This window comes from Solea solea, chromosome 5 (genome assembly GCF_958295425.1).
Source record: "Solea solea chromosome 5, fSolSol10.1, whole genome shotgun sequence".
NCBI lineage: Eukaryota > Metazoa > Chordata > Actinopteri > Pleuronectiformes > Soleidae > Solea > Solea solea.
In genome coordinates this window covers 5677713-5695181 of record NC_081138.1, presented here as the reverse complement: position 1 = coordinate 5695181, position 17469 = coordinate 5677713, and the positions used below count along the sequence as shown (strand labels likewise).

General features: G+C 39.0%; 1 long non-coding RNA gene across 1 annotated transcript; it reads left to right on the top strand.

Moving 5' to 3' along the window:
* Nucleotides 1-11811: 11811 nt before the first annotated feature.
* LOC131459929 (uncharacterized) lies at nt 11812-14533 on the top strand. Its single transcript, XR_009240304.1, has 3 exons — nt 11812-12705; nt 13617-13713; nt 14066-14533. It is a non-coding gene; the product is annotated as an uncharacterized LOC131459929 (long non-coding RNA).
* Nucleotides 14534-17469: the final 2936 nt, after the last annotated feature.

The following is a 17469-nucleotide window of genomic DNA, read 5'->3' as shown; positions in this document are numbered from 1 at the left end:
TTCTGACAAACTCTCCCTCAGCCAGGGCCCTGTTGCAAGAAAGTAGAATAAAGAATATCCAGGATATCTGAGAAACGGATGCTACTACGTTCCTCCTGGCTTAGTCCTTTGCACAAACTACAAACCAGGATGAGTTGGTTAAGTCCAGTGTAACTTATCCTGGTAAGTGTGCATTCAAGGCCCCTTTGAAGTAAACCCTGTGGTCGATCACAGATTTATGACGCAGTAATGAGAAAAAGCATGGCAGATAATTGTGGACAACAGAGCTAATTTGAGCAGTTGGTATGGTGATCTATGCTGTTTCATACTGTAAACTGACTAGATTGAAATTTCATGTAACAAATCAGGGAAATTTAAAAAAGCAAAAAACCTTTTATTCAAACATTGGTTTTGATCAAATCCATCTAAGAGTTACAATACCTTTGTATGTTGCAATGTAATCATTGTAATAATTTATAACGGAGGTAAAGTACATCCATAAGATCAATAAGAGTGACCGCTAACTGAACAGATTGAGCCGCAGGATTAACAAATCCTTGTCTGGACCATGCTAACTGCACAGATTAAATGACTATGGTAACGTATGCCTTCTTGCTTGTGCCACCAAGTCAAGGCTAAATTCAGCAAGGATAACTAGTTTCGTGCAACAGGCTCCAGAGCTGATAGTATTGCTTGACAGGGCGAATATTCAAATGAAGGAAACGGCATACAAATAAGATTACATCATTTATGATCATGAAGACTAACGAGAGGGAGAGTAATCATCAACATCATCTTAATCAGAAGCAAAAATCAATCTTATGTAATATTTGTCACAATAATTATTGATATGACTGATTGCTGAAACATTTTATTCTAAACTTTTATACTTTTATCAGGATTTTTCTTCTGTGGTTCATGAAAGTTTTTTTCTTGCCATCTGTAGACCCATGTCGTTACCGGTGCTAAAAAAGGAGAAAGGAGAAAACACGTGCATACATTTACTCATAACTATTCACTTGACACTCAGGCTCTTAATTACATAATTACAGTTCTGTGTTTTTATGTGTGTGGGAAAAGGAAGAGCGAGAAAGCCCTGGAGAGAGCGACTGAGACACAAACAGAGAATGACAGAGATTATGCATGGTGTCTTTCCCCCTCAGGCTGCTAAAGCACATCACAATCCAAGCTAGACTGCACCGGGCAGGTGCCTTGGCGTAAAGATGTGCCATCCAGACACACAGATGAAGAGTAATGAGTCTGTGTACTGAAGTTTTGTCAAAAGCCTGCTTCTCTCTATTGCTCCTTTGTTCTCCGTGCCCCCTCATCTTTCCCATCTCTCTCTCCCTTTATGCTGTGCCTCACTCTTTTCTCACACTTTAACAGACTTGAATTTTTACTTTAATGAGTCCCCTCCATTCTCGTTTGCATTTAAGAATGGCACTGACATGGTGTTCCGATGAGGGCTTGACTCATTTGTGACCACTTGGTTTGGAGTAAAGTTTAATAAGGTCAGATTACACAAAGCAACGGCAGAAGGGCAAAATTCCTAAAGGTCACAGGGAGGGGCAGCGAAGTCTCTGCATGCTGCTTAGTGGGGAAAAGAAATGACTATAGGGACACCACTCAAGCCCCCGTCCATATCCACAAAGACCTTTTTGATTTTTTTTGTTGTTTCTCTTCTGATTGACCCAAAAACACTTGCTTAACAGTGGGATTTTGTGTTTAGATGAGGTTAAAGATGCTTTAGAGGATGTTTTTCATTTAAAGCCCCAGAACCCACCATCAAAATGTTACATTTTGACAGGCGAACATGGCCACAACCTTTACTTCCTTGGTGGAGGCAATAATCTGCTCGTGGGTATCAATGAAGGACAAGAAAATATTGATTTTATTTTAAAAACCTTGTTCCCCCGAAGAACTGTTTTCGAGAAAAAGCCTGCTTGCCGTTGAGAGGAATTCGGCATTTTACTAACTTGAGTTATATTTCTTGTGTTATACTTAGTCACTGCAATTTTTGTCCGGGAGTGTTTGTGAGAGATTTTTACGATCATGAGTTTGACTGGCTGCAACCACAAATGTACAACAAAGAGGAACGAGACTGTGACATTTACTGCCTTTACAAAAATGACACCCTGCAAGTCACCACTGCCAATGAGCTCAGAAAGCAAGTCTGCCATGCAGCTTAGACCACATCTTAAAACTACTGTAGATATGAAATCATCAACTCAATGAGGTCCAACTAATAACAGAATTCAGCGTTGTTTTATAACACAATCGCTCCCTGGCCACTTTTTTCATTGAGCTAATACTAAATTCAACATCAAATGAAGTGAAAGGACTCTTGGAGAGATTCTGGGCTGAGTATCAGTTGGTATAAAAGTCTTGTGATTGATGTCAAGCTGAAGGAGACTTATTGACATTGTGGTCAAAAGGCATCTTCAACAACTCGTATCAATCAGTGCCTGACATTCAACTGGTCCAGCCTCAAATGTGTTTGAAAACCAAAGAACTCGAGATGGGGATGTCCTGGTTTTGTCAATGTGAACATGCCCCGAATGGTAAGGCACCCCGCTAAACACCAATTACAACAATTTTCAACTGAACACAACACGGATCCAAGACCATACTAAATTATTATTGCTATTATTATTATTATTATATTGCTTATTGCTGCCTATGCTGAGATAATTCTAGACTGTTTCCACCTGGTTAATCTTTCTCCTCTTTATTGAGCTTTTTTATTAGATCACAGCAAACTTCAAAACGGAACACACCAATGCTTCAGTCACTGCGGCCCAAATTGGATTTGTAAGAATATCCAATCAGAATCTGATCTTCCTGACCCACTGTTCACATTATATATTGTAAGTAATCAGATCAGATCCACATATGTCTATATTGACATTTTCTAGTCAAGTCTTCCACATGGATATTATATATATATATTAATAATCTACAATATGTATATATATATATATATATATATATATACTATAGTTAGATCCCGGAAAAAAACAAGTAATCTAAACAAAGAAGGAACATAAATGGAGGTGACTGCCACCTTTCATGCTGCCATTTTCATGCATAACACCTCCAATTAACTTCTGTCTATCCGTCATCGGTGTTGTTGTCATTCGAGTGATGCAAAAGACACTTTGAAATCCTCTCTGAGCGACTGAGACGTTCAGATTGAAACAGATCTGTAACCTCCGCCGTCTCTGGATCTGGAGATCTGGCAAAATGCTACAGTATCCACTATGTTCATTTCTTTTATGATGAAAACATATGTCTGTGTGACATTTTTCCTGATTTATGGGTTGTCTAGTAAATACCTATTACTATATACCTATATATACTTGGACCTATTATCAAAACTCTTTGATAAGTGCCTCATTTCGCCTTTGTATTGTACTTGGCACAGCTTTTACTGCCTTAAGTAAAATGCAGATTGTATGCACTGTAAACTACAACACTCGGCCAATCATATCACTTTTTTCATTTCTATTTCAAAGTAAAAGCACTCTACAGTTTCAGTTCCCTGAATCAATTCCTTTTTCTTTTTTTTTCAACAAAACTTTTATTGTGGAATATTTGCCGCACCAACAGAGGCACACATACACATATAAAATATTTGATTGCATTTAAAGTATTTTATACATTTAGTTTTTGTGGGCCTGTTTTATTTTTCAGCATTTTTACAGAGGTTTATTGGTGGTTGCTATGGTACATTAATGGATTAACAAGAAATACAAAAAAAAAAGAACTCTGTAGCTCTCTATATTCTTGTAATTAAATCACTTTTTTTCAAAAACCCATAGCACATATTGCCTTCTGCTTTCCTTAAGAGACCTGCTAATAGAAATACGTGATCCTGACCCTAGGAAAAGTTGACAGTGATTGCTGAGCGTGGAGAGTGAGAGAGTGGACAGCTAGATATTTTTTCCCCAAAGTCCAATCAAAGGCTTTCTGTCTTATTTGCCAAGACACCATTGCGGTTTGAAACAGTGCCACAGCAGTTGCGATTGGAACTGATTGATCTTCAGTGAGAGTCTGTCTTAAAACAAGAAGTTCAACCCCCCCCCCGTAAACTGGGTGAGTTTTATGCTTCATTAATCGAAGCCAAGTTTCCAAACATTGGGAAGATGGCTCAGAAGACGCTTGTGTTGTAGGAGGAACATCAACAAAGCTCGTCACAACTCCCAGTTCCAACTTCCAATGTAAATGGGACGCAGCATTACATGTCCTCCTCTTCTTCCTTTGTGTTGGTTTGGTTAATTGGTGGTTGCTGTGGTACATCACTACAAACCACTGGATTAGCGTGCTCAACGAGCAATACTACACTGTAGGTCTCTATATGCTTATAATTAAATACCATACTGCATACTGCTTTCCCTAAGAGACCTGCTAATATTGACTGAAATGGATTATTTCTTCCCTCCATATTTCCTAATAATGTAATGTATGACGGTTGATGAATAACAGATTTTGACGCTGTCCTTTGATTCTTTTGACTCTCAGCTGCTGCGATATCACCCATGTGACTGACAGGTTGCTTATCAGCTGTCAATTATGAGGAATTTGTAGTAGTAATGGGCGTTTTATGGCCACTGATGGTATATGCACTCACATCTATCACTTAAATTATCATCCAGTGTTATGATACTATCATTAGCATTTCCAGAATACCATAATTTCAAAGACATGACACATTTTTAGCTCGTATTACACTTGTGCATTCCATTTACGTTCAATCAATATGATAGCGTAAAAAAACGAGTGAAGACGAGCGCCCATTGTTCACTTAACTGACGGCTCATAGAGCTGAATCATTTATGATGGACACTTCGCTGACAAAAAAAAGTGAATATCTGACAGTGTTTACTGCAGTTTCACTGAGATCGAGTCATTCTTGATGGAGCTGATACTCATATATAACTTTAATGGATGAGTTTTGCTGTGAGAAACCATTTTTAGCACGTCTTTTTTTGTAGAGATGGTAACTTTTGGACTTTACTGTGCTTCATTGTATTAGCATAAAACAGTCACGGTCCTGCCTCCAATCAGCTTATCAAGCCCTAGCAGTAGACACCTCTGGTTCATCACTCACACACTTGTGGAGTTTTTATACGGCATCTGTTTTTCAGTTTTAATCTCTTGAGACTTATTGATATTTTTCCCTTTATTTAATATATAAACTTGCCTTGTTCTGAATTGTATATTATTTGACCTTGTCTGCCCTCAATTTGGACAATTGTGGCTCCCTCTTATAATTGACTTTGACACCCCTGGTCGAACTCATACATGTGTATATAATAATTAGCCTTGTCTTGAATAAACCTGTTGTAATCGACCTGTTTCACAGCGGATATTTGCCGACATGAAATAGTAGGTCAAAAAATGCTTTTTTTCCCAATAACACTAATTAGAGCTCCAGTTTAAGAGAACCAGGGCCATGCTGTTGTTCTAGTGTCTCACCGGGTGTGTTTCAATAAAGTGGTTCCGAAAAAAAAAACATTATTTCTGGTGATTATAGCTTTGCTCAAACAATGAGTGGCCTCAAACGTTTGAGTCTAGGTTAAATTTTCCTATGGGGAAAATATGTTTTATCACGTTTTATAGGAGTCGCCTATAAGTGCATCCTTCATCTAAATACTATTGGGCTATTATTTGACCTTGTTTGTAAATATTTCAATTTAAATTCTGGATGCTTTTACAAATAACATTTTTTGACTGACCGGAACAAGATAATAATCATTAGTTGCAGACTTTGCATTTGTTTCATTGTACTGCAACTTTTGAAGCATTTGTATTTAGATAGCATGATAGACACTTGAGTCCAAGATACATTTTCCCATGGGGAAAGAACATTATAGAGCTTTAGCCCTGCAGCAAAAAGACCCGAGTTCATGACTCGGTTGGAACAAGGGCCTTTATGCATGGAGTTTGCATGTTCTCCTCATGTGTGTGTGGGTTTTCTTCAGGTTCTCCAGTTTCCTCCCACACTCCAAAAACATGCAGAGGTTTTTGGAGACTGGAAATTGCCTGTAGTTGTGAGTGTGAGAGTGAATGGTTGTTTGTCTCCCATGTGTTGACCCTGTGATGGACTGGCGACCTGTCCAGGGTGTACCTCTCCTTTTGCCTTATGTCACCTGGGATTGACAAAGATTGATAAATGCATTGTATTTGCAGAAAGGTTTCATGTTGGGATTAACATTTCAAACAGGTGCATGTGAAAATAGTCTGGATTACTCCAAATGAAAATGTCACTTATTGAGTTGCAGACTTGTATTACATGAAGTACAATTTCTATTGCTTTATAGTTGTCACTTTACCCCCCACACACACACACCTCTCACCACACAACACCACCAGCTTCAGCTGTAGCACAAATGTGCAGCAGAGCACACTGTTCCAAACCCTGACACAATGCAGCGTTATCATCGGCTACAGTGCCATCCGCTGGCTGGCTGGGCTACTGTGTGGACCCAGCGCGGCTGGATGTGGGGGAGAGATAGGGCGCTCAGATACAGCCCAGGGCTAAAGAAGAGCATTGTGTGTGTTGCTAAAACCACAGATCCACAGTGTTGTCTTAGTTATGCATCAGAGAACTGGATGCGTCTTCTTAAATCGCCCAATTCCAGCTCCCCAATTCCCTCAGTCTCTGCACATCCTGCCAGTTCTCTTACTTAGTCAAACGTGCAACACTGCTCTGTGCACAGGCTTAAATAGTGGAAGACTTGTTGTTGTTGTTATTGTTGTTGCTTTCCTGCATGTGGCTGCTCAAACATTCTTCCCTGGGTTCTGCTGTAAAAAGGAGGACTTAATGGACTGCCGGAAAATGTGGATAACGCCCGGTTGCCAGTAAGAGGGGGAGGAAAAAAAAGGAAAAAAAAGTTTGAGGGCGAGTGACACAGAGATGATTTTTAAGGGTCGCAATAAGTCAGGGATGAAATAGGGAAAGATGAAAAGGGTTGCATTGATTGGATCACTCAGGAAACCATACAGGAAGCGAGCGTGAGAGAGGAAATGGCTCCGAGATCTTACTTTAATAGTATTCTTTTAGACAGACACACGCTAATCACTGGAAGAGTGTGACTGACTTTGAGTTATCACTCCCTTTTATTGTATCAAAATTGATCACACTGTCTCCCATCTATCTCTGTACATTCGTCTCTCGGTGAAAGTGGTTGTTCAAAGCACATAATGGACAGATTAGGAAAAAAACCTCTGTTCTGGCAACACTCAATATTTCCCCATTAGTGCTGTGGCCTCTGGGATTAGACCCTTGCTGCACATTAAAGATGTCAATACTGCTAATATTGTTTTTGGAGGTCCTCCACCTTCTTAGAGCAAGAGCTTGTGTAACCGGATCTGTTTGATAGGATCTATTGAGCAGCTCAGAGACTGTTGTCGGAGGCCTTACAGGTCTTATTGTCTTATCTCCCTGAGAATGTAAGACTGTGGGATGAAAGAGTGTTTTTCTCCACAGCGAAGCTCTAGTCAGACTATTTGAGATCACAGATTGGATTCACAAAATAGCTCAACCTCCGAAAGATAGTGGGGAATAATTCAATTTGCGTTATATTATGTGACAATTGGACCGTCGCCACCCGGTTGTTTCCTGTTGAGAAGGAAAAGGGATGTTTCTGTCTGTGACACTGCAAGTTCTTTGGAGATAATGGACTTAAAGTTAGCGGGTAAAGTTGTTCTCCCTTTAGGGGTCACCACAGCAGATCGTCTGCCTCCATCTTGCCCTATCTCTTCTGTCATTATCTGTTTCACTAATTGTCCTCATGTCCAAACCATCTCAACCCCGTTTGACAGTTCTACAATTAAAAGACAGACATATTCTGTAGATCAGACCTGACTGAGGGAGCATGTGTGTGTATGTAGCAGCAGCTCAGGGGCAGGAGGTGGCAAGAAGCAACTGCTGAATGAGTGGGGGGTTTTTTTAGCAGTAGAATTCACTTCTGAAGCTTTTTGTTGATGCTTCTTTGTGTTTCCAGTCATACTTCCACCTGTTTGCTATTGTCTGGCTTTACTAGCACAAGGTTGAAGTGGCCTCCATCTGTCGTGACATGAAATCAGTCACTTCTTATGTGCAGCATAAGTCTCTAAGCGGCACGAGATAGAAACACAGAACGGCTCGACTTAATCAGTATGGCGTGAGCTCATTTTCAATAGTTCAAATGTAACACGTTTAATTTGTTTGCGTTCCAAAGTTATACACTATAAAGTTTTTGACATTTTTACCAGACTCTTTTTTCTGCGTTATTCTCTTTTTGAAAAGCATTTTGTTGCTAGCGCCTTATGAATCCTGGGACAGGTTGGTCTTAAAAGGATTTACCTGTTTGGTCCTTTATTGCTTGGGAATGAAAGCACACAATTTTGTTGCTACATTTAAAAGAGTCACAAAAAGGGACAGTCGGGAATTGAGAACCAGTTTAAAGGTGCGAGGTACAACATTTGCCTCACGAGATATGAGAAAACAAGTAATCCATATAGAGTATGTTCAGCCCATGGCCGAGCGTTGGGGAATTGGGTTTATAACCGGAGGGACACGTTTTGAGCAGATAGTGACATCACACTCCTTCTGTGTGTTGTTATCTGGGTTTCTGCTTTGATAGCCGGTCCGCTTAAGTCCCACAGGAACTGCCAGATAATGTGTTCAAGTGGGGTTGTTTGCCATCTCAGGAACCAGAATCGGGGTTGTCGTCACTCCCAAATACACATTTATCATCGTCATGGAGGCAAGTTCAGGATTTCCTGTATAAAAATATGTTCAATTACAAGTTCACCAGTGAAACATGAGGACAACTAAGGACTCTGTGGCTGCTCTGTAATGGAAGAAAGTCATTTAAAGCATCCAGCTGAAGGCGGCTGTCTCTTTGGCTAGAAACGGCTTTGAAATAGGGTTTTGAAATTGGTCTGGCATTTCCATGACGAGCCGTAATTCCGTAACTGTTAAATGCTCCAAAATGACTGTAACAAGCAATGTACATACATTGCTTGTTACATTATAACTAACTGACCTCAGTTGCAAAGAAAAAAGGTGGTCTCCCCTGTGACAACTAAAGTGGTCCCCTAATATTGCATATTGTACCTTTAATTTAATTTAATTTAATTTAATTTAATTTAATTTAATTTAATTCAGGTTAATTTAATTTAATTTAATTTAATCATCATTATTATTATTTCGTATGCAAATACAAATACAGCCATCTAAGTATCACATTTGCAGTTAATCTACTGTATATTATGTTACTACTGTATATTATGTTTTTTTTGTGTTAAACAGGGGCACAAAAACCAGAACAGCAATGACGCTTTTCCACCAGAAGAGGGCACCATTGCACTACTTCAGATGAAGTGCATAAATCCAGCGGTCGCGTGCAGACTCGTTCCTGTAGACATCAGGATGTCATACATCCTGCCACGCTGTAAACACAAGACATTAGGAGATGACTGTGTCAACAAAAGAGTAAATTATATAGTATTATTATTATTATTATTCGTTTTTTAATTTTTTTTATTGGTTAAGTAAATCAACTGATTCCCAATTAGTCAGTATGGGTTGGACAGAACATGTGTTTTAAGGCCAGGTGATGTTTTTGAAATTGATTATCAGCGATGGGTACACGTTTGTTGCCATTATGATTTTTTTTATTTGTATTTTCTTGGAACTGTGTCTCTTAACACACAGAGGGAATCCCTTTATTTTAAGACCTATATTGCAATAAAACTGATTCAGATTCAGATGATTATTTTTTGCTTGCGAATCATCCTGTATATAATTTTGGTGGTAAATGAACACATAAACTCCTGTGTGTGTGTGTTTGTGTCTGACTGCAGCAGTGCTGAGGTCATATCCATTGGGATGGCCCCAGTGGTGTGTGTGGACAGGATGAGGAATAGAGCCCTACTCTCTGAGTTAGATAAATACCTCCATCCGCCTTACAAGAGCATCCACCGGGGAAAACACAAAGACCAAAATCAGCAATACATAAGCATCAATAATTAAGCAGCCACACACACACACAGTGTGTGTGTGAGGGTTAAAGGAGGGTGGGGTCCTGGACGGTGCAGAGGTTGGTTTTGAAGTGATCCTAAATGCTGCTAATGTCTCTGAAACTTATCACACAGGGTAAAAACACACACACAAGCACTTCTTTTTCTTTTATCTGAATTACACAGCTGTGGTGCAGCCTCGTGAGTGTTTCTTTGTTTTAGTTTTATCTTCTCCCTCACTGTCCCCCAGTCGCTCTGTTTCTCTTGTTTCCCCTAGCTCCTCGTTTTCACAGACCTCCCTCAGACGACTAGACACATTGGGTCAAACCTATCCTATGAACACGTATGCACCCCGTGACCCAACCTGGCTCAGTCTGTGCCTTATCATTTATTTATGAGAGCTACTATCATTGCAGAGCCGAGCAAAACAACAGTGATGTCACCGCTGCTTTCATGTCTTTGTGCTGTGGAGCCCAAACCCTTCAGTGACCAGCAACGGTCACTTTAAAAATCAGAAACTAAGATGAGACTAAAAAGTAGGGATGAGCTGATAAGACACTTAGTATCAGTATCGGTTCAATACTGGCCAAAAGCAGCGGATTTAGTTTTATGAAAAAAAGAAGAAGTAAAAGTTAACCCTAAATATGGCGTACAGTAAATGCTTCACTAAATAAATGTAAAAAAAAATAAACAAAACATAACTCTTATCTTCTTTTCTCCAATTACGGAAGTGATTGAAATGATTAAGTTGATTAAGGTACTGCACATGAGGCAGAAATCTTTACAATATTATAGAGAGAAGAGAAACCCAACAGTGCAGCATCTGCCTCGACCGGTTGGGGTGAAAGGAAAAATGGGGGACAGAGGAGATATTAGAAAAAGATACTGTATATAACAGGGAGTGAATGAGAGTCAGTGTGAGTGCACCACACAATTTCCCCCATAGAGAGCATCATAAGAGATTGTTCAGGTTTCCTTGAGCCAGTTCTAACTATAAGCTTTATCAACACTGGGAGCTGGTCCCACAACCATTCTTCCACCAACAAGTTACATGAAATAATCTCGGATTGAACTAAACCCAGTCATTTCACTTCACACAACCACTTTTCTCCAATCACCCAAAGTGACGTGGAGGACCTTTCCACAGGTGCCTCCTTATCCTGTAGTTTAAACTCTTACACTCTTGCACATGTGGTGTGAATCTCACAATGTTACTTGACACTAAATCTGTTCTTCTCCCCCCCTCTCACACCTTTGGGCAATTTTATCAGTATCAGGAACAGATTGGACCCAAAAATTAACAACTCAGTCGGTAAAAACAAAAATCGGGTAGTCAGGTATATAAGGGCAGGTATATACACTATGTGAGGGGAGACAATTAGACACAGTTGGGAAGACATTGGGGCAGGGGCATGTAATCAAAACACACGAGGGCAGGAACCACCTGAAACGAGATGTGTACATTTCAAAATAAAACATGAAATGGAAAAAGTTAGCTTTATTTACCATTACAGAAACATAAAAATATGATTTTTGATAATTACCAATGATGTTAATCTCGGGCAGCCGTGGCTCTATGACTTATCTATGATACTCATACCGATACTGATGCCAATATCGCGACATATTGAGTATTTACCGATACCAATATCAATAACAAATATTCGTCTCCACTGAAGAAGAAATAAGCAGTCGGTAACATGACTCAGCGACCTTTTACCTTTTTTAGTCAATAAAAATACTGGAAAAAAATGCAATATATATGGGATTTCTGGATGGTATTGGATTGATATCCTATATTGTGATTTTGACCAGTATCAATCGTATCAATACCGATACTGAGTATGGTATCGGCTCTGCACACAGTCACAAGCTTGAAAAGTTTACTTGTTTATTCCCTCTTGTTCAGCACATGCACGTGCAGTGTTACTGTGGCAAGTCCTCTAAAGGACTCGGTCTGCAGGCAGTTTTATTTTGGAAGGAAAAAAGGGGGCTTTGGTGTCATGTTCCTGCAGGGGCTCGCTCTGGGAGCAGAGGAGAGGTCTAGGATTTCTTCCCGTGTCACTTTGTCCTTGTGTGAGTTTTTATCCTTTTTTTTTTTTTCCCCTCTCACTCTGTCTCTTCTTCTTCTTTCCTTATCTTGTGTTTGTCCCAGTCTCACCCACCCAACAGGAATGACAGTCACTGCTCGCTGTTGTGTGGACTGCATGGTGAATGAGTTTCTCTCTTGAAGTTTCCATTTTTTGGCGTTTATGAAGAGACCACTAGGGGGAGAGGTAGAGCTGACACAGCTGTAAAGTGGAGGGTGGAAATGGGAGCATGGGACAGAGCGGATGGAGTATAGACAATTCAATAGAGACTGAGAAAAACGACACGCATACAGATTATTTGTACTTTTTATCATCAATACTTATTTTATAATTACTTGGATTTTTATTTGATGTCCTACATTTTACTCACTGTCCTCTGTTTTTATGTTTGCACCCAATACAATGACAATTAAATTCAATTTTGATACAGAAAAAGACGTTTTTTGCACAACTGTATGTCGGAGGTTAAGAACAGTGTAGTGACGAAAAACATGAGCGTGTTTGTTTTTGTGTTGCAGAGACAGAGAGTAACCTGTGTTCCCCTCACACTCATCTGCGGCTTCTCGCTCAGCACTGTGTTTTCATTCATGGGCCATGGAGAGAGCAGTGACCTGAGGGAGAGCCGGTAATTATCCTCTGTGTCTGTGACAGGCCTCGGATAATCAGTCTCACTGGGAATACACTGGCACAGATCTGTGGACCAGTGACTCTCAAAGATCCTAATCCTCAATAAGGCATCAGCACTGATAACTGGAGTGCTCTCACATTATGCCTCTTTTTGACACACTCATGGGTCACAGTGTGTGTGTAATCCCTCCTCTCCCTCTTGTGTATATATTCCACTTCCTAGTCTTAATCTGTAGCACATCTTGTTTTGTTCCTCCCCTTGTCTTTAACAGAGGTTATAGGTCATAACGAAGGAGATTAAAAAAGTTCAGCGAATGAGGAAATGTTTATACATTGTTATGTCCAATTGTGGATCATTTCATTATTTTCTATACAAGCTCCAATGTTTCCAGTTTGAGAGGAACTCAAAATGCTGCCGTCCAAGTATAAACTGGTTTAATATGTTGGATTATCTCAAATTGTTGTTCCATAGAATTGTATATCTATTTTTTTTTAGTTTTTTTTGGTTTTTTTGTATGTCATTGTTAGTTTATCATGTTGAAATCATACTATTGTTTGTTCATTTACTAGTTTTTTGTGTTTTCCATGTGGCGATCACAACATTTCATGTCCTTAAAACTAAATATGACGTTTCATTTGTTTGTTTATCATGTTGAAATCCTGCTATAATCTACAGTATATGCTATATATTTTATGGCATATCATATTATTTATTGTTTATTGGTAGGATTTCCTTGTTTTTTTAGTTAGTTGTGGTTCATTTGTTTGTTTGTTTATCAGGATGAAATCTTGAAATTTCTTATAGGAGTTTTCTTTACGTTATCATCACATTAAATCGTTTACCACAAAATGGTATATCTGTTTTTCCCTTTGTTTACCTGTTTGTTTGTCATCATAACTGTGCTTTAGTCAGCAGACACCAGTTGATGTTGTGGGTCGACAACAAAAGGTGCCGTTTGATAGCGTTTCTATCATGAGCAAATAATCAGCTGCACGTCACATTACTGTGAGTGTTCAGGTAGAGAGCAAAAAAAAAAAAAGAAAAGTAAAGGTTAACATGCACACGTTGGCTTTGAAGTCTTCACACACACACACACACACACACACACAATAGTTCAACATCTCATAAATGTTTCAAAGAGGCTTCAGAAAGAAGTCATTGATTTATCACCAGCCACAATAACCTCACAAACCTAGCACACACACAAAAATAAAATAAAATAAATAGCTCGCAAATGCACTTAAAAAAAAAAGTATGCATATATAGCTACAGAACACCCTTTTCACTGTTTAAAAATGTGCGAGCTAACACCGTTGTGCGTGTACACACTCACTGAATTTTTTTTTTTGGATTTCAGATACACTTGTGCGCCGTTAGATGAGGCGAGCAGCGTTCATTCCCACCGGAGTTCTGCATGGGAATCAATTACCGCTCTCCCGAGGCAGTGGATTGGCTGGCAACGAGTGACAAGGTGCCAGACAAGACACACGGTCAGGCTGTCATCATTTGATTCACACATAATCAGTCCCTAATTGTATCACATTGGGCTGCAGGTACATGTAATTTCGAAGGGAACGCGAATTCACTGGGGTTTTTCCTGGGCAAAACTGGCAGCGTGTCCCTGTGGTAATGATGGAGAGGCGAGTGCTTTAATGTGCTTGCTTGGCCCCTGGTTGTCCTGAGCTGCAAGGCGCTCACAGTCATGGAGGCTGCAGAGCCAGACTTTAGTGCTTTGACAGTTTGATGGACAGCTGACATGACTGGCTCTGGAGTTGCCAGTCAATCCAACACTGAGAGTCGCCCCAGTGCAGCCTGTCTACCAATAAAGAAGAACTTCAAAAGGACTTTTGTTTTGTTTTTTGTTGGGTTTTTTTTTTTTTTTTTCTCCCCTCTTCAGTCCTTCTGTATTGTTGTCTCTTCTCAGAGAGCGATTGGTTGCAACAGTATCCTCCGGACGGCGAAAGTTTGCAGAGGTGGAAGTATTCTTTGCAAAGTTTACAGGAAGGGGGGAAAAAAACAAATGGCGTTGGTGTTTCTGCTTCCATACGTTGCCGCCGCGCTGGCGGCCGCCTTAACCTGCTGTAGTAATTTAGTTACGCGACACTCAGAGTGCTCTTACGCTGAGCAAAAGATGCAATAAATCATCTCAGCCATATGAGGTAACGGAAGGCATCGCACATGCGGCTGCTTCCTTTAGCGTTGTCTAAACTTACTCCTGTGACATCAGGGAGAAAGGCAGCAGACTCCCCTGAGCATCGAAACACAGACAGACTGAAAAAACATCATCACTACTGCTCTATTAATCTACTCCGCTATATGGCCCTTAATCAATACATAGTTTGCTTTTGCCTTAACAATAACCATTTATCAAATTCACCTTGTTCCGCGAAGGAGATTCTTTTGAGATGTCAAGCGGAAGAAGGGAAGTCTTGTTTAACACGCAGCTTTAAAAGAGTTCCTCTTCCTACTTCACGTTACACATTGTTGCACAAGTCATTGCAACGTATTTGTTTGATTTACGTAAACATGAAATAATGACTTATGGAATACCAACTAAATGTTGTGAATTAGTTGAAACAAAGCTAATCTTCAAGTTGTCTTGACTTTTATTCTGAAGGCAGCAATTGAATTGAAGCTTATCTATTAAACCTCTTTTTTTTACAGTGTACTATAATTCTGACAAATAAACTGTAAATACTTTCCACATGGTTGAACTGTCATTTTCACAATAATTAACCTCATTATCCTTTGACAAGTTTCAAGTTTCAAGTTTTGAATGAATTTTATTGTGAAATGATAACAACCATGTCTAAAACAGGGAATTCCAAACGTATTTTGAAGTGTGATTTTCAATTAAATACAGTATGTACACATTAAAATGCAAAATCACATTATTTATACGTGAAAATTATAAATTATAAATGACTACATCACAGTTTTATACTGTATTTTATAACAGCGGAAAATTTTAAATTTGTACATGGAAATACAGCCACATCACAATAATATATTAGTATGGTGAAGTTAAAGTTTAATTCAGTGTTTAGACATGAAAATACAGCTAAATCACAGCATCTGTACATGAGAAATATAACCAAATCACAGTATTTATACGTGAACACACAGCTAAATCACAGTAATATACTCTTATTCTATAACAGCTGTGAATTTGCAGTTGCAGTATTCATACATGGCTATGCTAAATCACAGTATTTCAACATGAAAATACAGCGAAGTCGAGGTATTTTACATTAAAATGCTTTTATAGTGTTTATACACAGTACTATATGTGTTTATACATGTACATGTTACAAAACCATCATATTACTGTGATATAATATATTACTGGCTGTTAATTTACAGCCGTTAACTATGAAATAAAACAGCAACCTACTACAGTATCTAGGATAGTAGATTTACTGTGAATGTACAGACAAATATGTTAAAGTGTAATTTCTACATACAGGTCTTTATCCAATCCAATTCAACTTTATTTCTAAAGCACAACAGCTGAAACAAAGTGCTTTAGTCCTATTGACAAAAACTTAAATTAGATGTATACATATACATATACATATATAAATGAATGGTTTTTTATTTATTTGACACCAAAGTTATTTATGTCACAGCAAAACAGGTCAGGATCCTGGAGCCTCGCAGGCTTGACTTTGGATGCAAGTCTGTTTAAATTCATGAAGGTGTTTCCATTAAGTGAATAATCTGTTTGCCTGTCAGGTGCGAGTCACAGTGCCAAGGACAAAGTGCAAAATAAAGAACCCCGGTGCTTGTCTATAGAGAGTGACGAGGAAACTGAGTTTGTACTTTCCAACACAGAATCCTCTGTTTTTTTTAATGCATTGACGTTTAGATTTACCGTGAGCACAAACATGTAGTTTGTAGATTGTACATTTAAATTGTGCTTTTCGAGTCTTGATGACCACTAAAAGCTGCTTTATACTACAGTTTTGACATTCACTCATTCACACCCATTCACTCACTCAGTGCATTTATGTCTAGCTGTGTTTGTACTTGTGTGTGTCAGTGAAATTGGTTCGATCAGAATTAAAGTAAATTGTGTTTCTGCACCACGTCTCATGTCTATAATAATAAAATAATAACAATAGACATTAATTCATTCATTGTCTACTACTTTATCCTCCAGGGCCATGGTGAATGTGTGAATGTCAAAACTGTGTAAAGCTGCTTTAAGTGGACTAGAAAAGCTCTATAAACCATTGACATGTTAACTTTTTTCAAACCTTGAGTATCAATAGTGATTAATAATATTGTATTTATTTTACATCTTTTAACACTTTTAATCAAACTAAGCTGCTAACAACATCTGAATGAAATAAACAGCTCACAGGACACAGTGGAGCAGCGACAGGCATTTTTGCCTCACAGCAAGAAGGTCACTGGTTTGCATGTTCTCCCAGTGTGCGCATGGGTTCTCTCTCTGGGTTCTCTGGTTTCCACAGTGTGCAGATAAGGTTAACTGAAGATCAGAAAACTGGAGAGAAACAGTTCAGCATAATGTCTGAAAATATCGTCCGCTGCTGGTTTATTGGAGATTTCCCACATCAGACAAAAGAAAATTGGCGATGCCACCTTTGTTACTTACTTCCCTAAACTTAAAACCTATCTTTTTATTCTCTAGCCTTCAACAAGGTCCTTTTTATTCCACCCTGTGCTGTGTTTCATGTGCATTTTTAATTTATTAAGTTAAAACAGGGTGTTGACCCCTTGGAAAGCGCCATTTAA